The sequence below is a fragment of the Peromyscus maniculatus genome, chromosome 11 (genome assembly GCF_049852395.1).
Source record: "Peromyscus maniculatus bairdii isolate BWxNUB_F1_BW_parent chromosome 11, HU_Pman_BW_mat_3.1, whole genome shotgun sequence".
In the NCBI taxonomy this organism is placed as follows: Eukaryota; Metazoa; Chordata; class Mammalia; order Rodentia; family Cricetidae; genus Peromyscus; species Peromyscus maniculatus.
This window is the reverse complement of record NC_134862.1, coordinates 11587403-11594944: the sequence shown is the minus strand read 5'-3', so window position 1 is coordinate 11594944 and position 7542 is coordinate 11587403. Positions and strand designations below refer to the sequence as shown.

The window sequence follows — 7542 nt, the reverse complement described above, 5'->3', positions numbered from 1 at the left end:
TGGGCTTGGCTCTGTGGCTATTGAGTCCCCTACTTTCTCTTCATCTTCCGCATGGGATTTCAAGATGGGTTCTGGGATGGAATTTCATTCTTTAAGCTTGCATAACCATCACTTTACACACTGAGCATCTTCCCTGCCCCAGGCTGAGGTTACTTTTAGAATTTGCTACTGCTTCAATTCTAACCAGTATTATGAGACTCATTTGATTGGTGATCTGCACTCCGTCTGTTTGGAATGTGCTCTCCAAGACAGCACTGAGTTTCTGTGTCATTCACTCCTGCATTCATCTACCTTGATGACACCTACTAGGTACTCAGTGAACACCAGTCAAATAAGCCAAACTAATAGATGACCTGAGAGCCCTTGCTTTCACACTGGAGTACCCTATACATTCCAGGTCACATTTATCAATGAAGAAATTTAACTTGACTTCAGATCTCAATTGATCTGCATTCCACTTTCATTTATAGCCAACAATTAAGTCACGACCTCCCCCGCCTTTTCAAATTTCCCTTCCTTTCCTTTTTCCATCCGTTCTGTCCCCTACAGTCATGTCCATCTTCCACTCTCCCTACTCCTCCTTTCCCCTTCTCTGTCCCCCCCTCTAGTCCCTAACTGACCGTCCCATCTCTCTCTCCTCTATCCCACTCTTGAAAGAGTTAAACATTAGAAAAGAGGAACGAGCCTCAGTCCCAGACCCCCAACCCCTCAGCCTCAGCAGAACATTAGAAAAGAGGAACAAACACCAGTCTTAGACCCCCCAAACTGTCAACCTCAGGAGAAATATTCTTATGATATTTCTTATGGCATCAGCAGAATGATCTTGTGATATTATTTGGGTCTAGCAGAACATCCTGTGGCTACTCTAGGAAGAAAAACAGCCCCCATGGAGATCCTCTGGCCAGGTCCATTGCCAGCACTGATCAGTGCCCAGGTCACCTGCTGAGGTTGGTGTGGGTCCTTCTGGGCCGTAGCCAGAGCCAGGAAAAGCAGGATGACTATTAGCTGGAGTACTGCCACCTGGTATCAGGATAGCACACACTTGCAGCTCATGTAGCCAGGGCCATTCTCATTGGGAGGGTTCAGCTTCCATAGTGTGTGTTGCCGAATCTCATGTACAAGTGTGTAGAAGGCATCCTCCACACCCTGCCCAGTCTTGGCTGATGTTTCAATGTAGGGGATGTCATAGCTGCAGGCAAGGTTCTGGGCCTGTTGAGACTCAACAGTATGAGCAGCCAAGTCACACTTGTTCCCCACCAGCACCATTGGCACATCATCAGAGTCCTTCACCCATTTGATGTGCTCTCTGTACTGATGGATGTCTTCCAAGGACTTGGTGTTGTTATGGCAAACACACAGAGGAAAGCCTCCCCTGTGCACATGTACTGGTCCCTCATGGCACCAATTCCTCCCAACCAGCTGTGTCTAGGATGTCCAGCAGACATGTCTCCCCATCAATAATCTCCTGTTTCCAATAGAAATCCTCTATGGTGGGGTCATATTCATCTACAAAATGATTCTGGATTAGCTGAATGGTCAGGGCACTCTTTCCCATGCCTTCAGCACACACTACCACAAGCCTGTACTCTGTCATTGCTTCTGTAGGGACTGTCACTCCAGGAGCTCCTGCCCCACAAGGGGCACGAAGGAGTGGCTGGGGAGCAGAAGGCCCTGACTGGGGCCTGAGATAGGTGTCCTTGTAGCCCAAAGGCCAGAGTGTGATGGCCTTGGGGTACAGAATAACTAAATATGGAGGCTAATTCTCCTTTATATTTTATTAAAACAAAAACATATTTAAGTTTAACATATGTTTGTCAGAGGATATTTGGCTCTGGGGTTAACTCCCTATGTTTGCAAAGGGGGTACCTTTAGGAAGGGTTGACATGCCTAGTTGACATGACTATCTTTTTTAAGGTCAATATCCTAGATCCTGATACCAGCTTATTAGCTCGGCAATTTCCCTTGGACAGAAATTTTGGGAGCCCAGAATGCCCCCTCATATGTTGTATGGGGCATTCCCATCCCTCCAGTAATCCCTTGATGGCAACCATGAGTGGGGAAATTAACTACATACTCTGTTGGACTCTATCTATGAACTCCAGTGGCAGTTTGTTGGGTTTTTGTTTCACTCCTGCTATGGGAGATTTGGTAGGCCCTTTAATATGATTTGTTCCAGGATATAAGTCCTGTTTGTCTAACCTGATCTCGGTATGGCCTTTGTATGACTGCCTGCTGGACCCCCATAAAGTACCCTTTAGCAATACTTGCTAGCATGTCATAGGTGTTTGGGATGGGGGGGGTTGGCCACCCAATTGGCCTCTACCCTGGTCCAGCATTCCTCCTTATGTTTAGCATCACTGGGGTACAACTCTAGAGGTATATTATGGCTGGGGGCCAAATTTTCCCCTGACCCATACCTCCCAGTGAGGGGCTGGTTGTAGGGGTTCATATCTCAGAGATCTCTCCTTAATGTTATGTATGGTATTTGAGCAGCCTCAACCCTGGGGTCCAAAGGTGGAGGGCCAGAATTCCTTGGGGTGCAGGGCTCAGGCACAGTGATTTTTACTTTTGCTTTAACCTCTACTGTATATTTCTCTGTGTATCTCTCATGCTCCTCACCAAATTTGGCCCAATTATTTTTTTCTTTACTCTTAGAACCTTCCCTGTCCATTTTTTTCTTCCCTTCCGTGTTCTTCTTCCTTTCTTTTCTAACCCTTGGGGAGAATGATTTTTCCTTTCTGACTCCTGATAAGGGGGTGGCAGAGAATCTGGGTGAAAAGCCACCTTAAGGGCTGTGATAATAGGATAGAAGCCCAGGGGTGGCAGTATGTCAAAATGTTTCTCCCTTTCTCTTGCCAGCTTTCCATTTGAGCACAGGTGCTGTGGAAGATAAGGTTGGCACTAAGTACCCAAGATGCATGGAGAATTATAATCTCTCAGGAGGCAACAGCATTACTTTTAGAAATTTCAAGCCCTCTAGACTTAAACATATAACACAGGACCTTGAGGGCTGGCTTATCACTTGAGAAGGTTGCATGACCCATACTGAGGATTTCACTTACCCTGGAAGACCGCTTGGCCTTAGCCGAAGTACTTCAAGCCCCATGCGGGCGCCAGCTGTGGGGTCCTGACCCACCCGGAATTTAGGTCACCTGTAAAGAGGTGGCCTAGAACCTAAGAAAGGTAACAGCACCACTCACCTATTTCCCAGCCTTCTTTCTTACCAGGAGACAATCAGACACAGCGGGGAGTCAAGTCTAGCAAGACCTTAGTTATTGTTAGGCAGTAAGCCTCTTTATAGCAAAAACCTCAGAAGCCTAGGAGGGAGTGAAGGAACCAACCAATCATTTTAAAGGTCACCCTATTTACAAATTGTTTATGCCCTGACATCATATCCTGATCTTAGTATCTTATCTCAGCATAAATAACTTGAGCTAACTTCCTTCCTCACCATTTGTCTCTAATCTCCATACAAACAACCCAAACTAACTTCCTCTTAGCGCCATCCTTGTATCTACTCTCTGTGTAAACAGCTTAAGCTAACTTCCTCTGGCACCGTTAGTATCCACTCTCTGTGTAAACAGCTTAAAGCTTAAGCTCTATTTGTCTTTCTCTGGGTACCCTCTTTGTAACTCATGTATGCCCCACAATCAATCCCCGCCCCCTCCCCATGATTCTTTTTTTTTCCCTTGGTTTTTTGAAACAGGGTTTTTCTGTGCAGTTTTGGTGCCTGTCCTGGATCTTTCTCTGTAGACCAGGCTGGCCTCAAACTCACAGTAATCTGACTGGCTCTGCCTCCTGAATGTTGGGATTAAAGGTATATGCCACCACCACCTGCCACCCACCACCCATGATTCTTGAGACAGCATCACTCCTTGACCTGGAACTCACTAAATAGAGTAGTTCAGCAGGCCAGCACATCCTGGGGATGCTATCTCCACCTTCTTATGACTGGGATTATTGGAGCACACTATCATTCACTGCCTTTCATATGCATTCTGGGGATCAAATGTACCATGGTGCTTACATGGCAGGCACATTACCAACTGAGTCATCATCCCATTATTAATATAATTTAAAACTAAGCTAAAATTTAAACCATTTTAAAAATGATCTGAAATGAAAAACTTAATGGTTTTAAAGTTTCAAGATGAAGTCTTTAGTGACAGTTAAGACATTACAAAGTTGTGCCACTAATACCTTGACCTAATGTTGAAACATTCCCACCACTCCAAAGCAGGTGGAGCCCATTATGACATTCTGTTTCCCCCTCCAGTTCCTGAAACATTGGCCTATGTTCTGCATTTCTAAATTAATTTGTTCTCAGTAATAATCTAAGTGTACATCCATAATATTTTGTTGTGTGTGGCTAGCTTTCCAAGTTTTGATCAAGTTTTAAGGTACATCATAATATAGCACCCACAAGACCTCCATTCTTAATTGTAGTTACTTTTCATTTTAAATATGTCATATCTCTTATCTGTAGGGGTCTGAGCTTTTTCCTGCCTTTGACTAGAATGGATTGTACAGATCTGCTGAAATGATCTTGGTATACTCACTGAAATTGCTTATTTTTGTTTTATTTCTGAGCACTCATTTCTGCTTACTGGGCATCTTTCTAGTATTGCAACAGTGCCACATGGTGATCATTTTGTAGCTTCATTGTAGGTTTTGGGATTGTAAAGTGTGAACCTTCGTTTATTCTGTTGACATCAGACTGTGCTGAATATTCAGGTACCTTGCATTTCCATATGAATAGATGCAAATAATAACTTCACTATGTCCTTTCTAACTTAGATGTCTTTGTATCTCTTCTTGTCTACATGTAGGGTCATTTCTTCTGGTTGAATGATGAATTCCAACAGTGACAGTTAGTATCTTTCCCATGCCCCAATCTTAGAAATATTTCTTTCTTGATGTTGAAAATGATACTTAGTATCGTCTTTTCAGAAACTCTCTAGAAAGACAAAGTTTAAATTTTTTTAACTTCATAATTTTAATTCTAAAATATGTTTTGGGTTTCATCATTTGGTACTTTGGCATCTATTAACAACAATTTTTTTCTTTATAAAAATTTATTTTTAATATGGAAACCTCCCTATCTACCTGCCAGGCATTTCTTGGGATCCGAGGTGTAATTCCCTTTATCTGCTTCTCTGTTTGCTTCAGTGTTATCCATTGCAGTTTTGCAACTGTAATTACCTCTAGTATATTTTCTTGCACATGGCTTCAATATTAAGGTGAAAAGAAGGACTTAAAACTATCAATCAGGAAACATTCTTTCTGTCTTAGTTAGGGTTTCTGTTACTGTGAAAAGACACCATGACCACAGCATCTCTTATAAAGGAAAACATTCATTTGGGGTGGCTCACTTACAGTTCAGAGTTCAGTCCATTATCATCCTAGTGGAACATGGCAGCATGCAGGCAGACATGGTGCTGGAGCAGTAGCCAAGAGTCCTACATTTTGCAGGTAACAGGAAGTGGGCTGTCTCACTGGGAATAGCTAGAGCATATATGATACCTCAAAGCGCACCCCCACAGTGACACACTTCCTCCAACAAGATGACACCTACACAAAGAATGCCATATCTCCTAATAATGCGACTCCCAATGAGCTTATGGGGACCAATTTGATTCAAACTACCACATTCTACTCCTTGGCCCCCATAAGCTTATAATAATATCATAATGAAAAATTCACTTAGTTCAGCTTCAAAAGTTCCTGTAATCTATCAGTCTCAACAATGTTAAAAAGTCTGACCTTCAAAGTCTCTTGTGAGATTCATGTACCCTTTTAACTGCAATCCCCCATAAAAGCAAAATTAAAAAAAAAACCTAACAGATTACATATACATACTTCTAACATATATTGGCACAGGATATACACCACTGTTACAATATGTAGGGAATGGAGAATATTGAGGATATAATGGACCAAAGCAATATTGAAAACCAGCTGGGCAAACTCCACACTCTGCATCTCCATGTCTGATGTCCTCTCAGCTTTGTTAACTACAACACACTTCTTTCTCTTGGGCTGGTTCCACTCCCTGTTAGCAGCTTTCCTCAGCAGGTATCCCATAACTCTGGCATCTCTAATACCTTGGAATCTCTGAAGCAATCCAGGCTTCAACTTCACAGCTTTACACAATGGCCATTTAGGGTTCCACTCAGAGACACCTTTGGCACATGCTGGTCTAAGCAGCTTTCCTTGGATACAGAGGCAAATTTCATAAGCCTTCTCTTCTATTCTTAATTCTAAAGTCAGAACCACATGGTCAATGCTTCCAAGTTATGCTTCTTGTTGGTACTGGAATATAGTCTTGTCGTTCAGTTACATCTTCCATCAGATTTTTGTTGTAGATGGTTAGACCAGGCTGGCCTCAAACTCAGATCCACCAGCTTCTGCCTTCCTAGTATTGGAATAAGCTGTGCACCTCCACACCTCGCTATAAAATTTTCTTTATTTCATTTTCACAAGTTGGAAACACAGATGGTTGGGATATTAACCTGGGGTCACCACTGAATTAATGCCATTTTTTTAGATCAATTTCTCTCCTTGAACACAGGATTAACTCCATTCTATTTCCTAGTGCCCCTTTTCTCAATCTGTAAATTTTGTCTTTTAATTTGCTCAACTTTTCCTTTTCATTATAAATCTTTAATAGAGTAAAGACTAATAACCACATAACAGAGTCTATCCTAGGCTGTTTTGAGATTTCTTCTGCCAATGGAATTAATCCAAAACTCTTCATTCTAGCCTCAGGCAGATTCTTCGGAAAGGGCAAAAAGCAGCTACATTCTTCAACAAAATATCACAAGAATGGTCTCTAGGCCACATGTTAATGTTTTCTCCTCTGGAACTTCTTGAGAAAGACCCCATAGCTCATCAAATTACACTCAGCACCAATGTCTTCCATGCCCCTATTAGTATGTACTATCAAGCAGTACCGAAAGCATTCTACTGCTTTCCTAACCCAAAGTAGCAAAGTCCAAATTCCTGCAAACCAAAACATGGTCCAGCCCATTATAGCAATACCCTAGTCCCTGGTACCAACTTCTGACTTAGTGAGGGTTCTGTTGTGAAGAGACACCATGACCATGGAAACTCTTTCAAAGGAAAACATTTATTTGGGCTGGCTCAGTTACACTTCAGAGGTTCAGTACATTATCATCACGGTGGGACATGGTGGCATGTAGACAGACTTGGTGCTGTGGATGTAGCTGAGAGTCCTTTGTATGGTAGGCAACATGAAGTGGACTGTCTCACTGTAAGTAGCTGGAACATGTATGAGACCTCAAAGTCCACCTCCGCAGTGACATACTTCCTTCCAAGTCCACACCCACTCCAACAAAAACATACCTCCTAATAGTACCACTCTTTATGAGCTTATGGGGGCCAATTACATTCAAACTACCAAATTTCCTTTTGTGTTACTGAAACTTTTGAGAAAGAACAATGTCAATTTTTTAACCGGTATTGTAAAATTCATACACAGTGATCTATTCCTTTTTTTTTGGTTGCCTATTCTAAAAGCCT

At 42.5% G+C, this 7542-nt stretch overlaps 1 pseudogene; it reads right to left on the bottom strand.

Annotated features, from left to right (window-relative positions):
* Positions 1-1026: 1026 nt before the first annotated feature.
* On the bottom strand, positions 1027-1594 carry LOC102912615 (GTPase HRas pseudogene; annotated as a pseudogene).
* Between the last annotated feature and the right edge of the window lie 5948 nt (positions 1595-7542).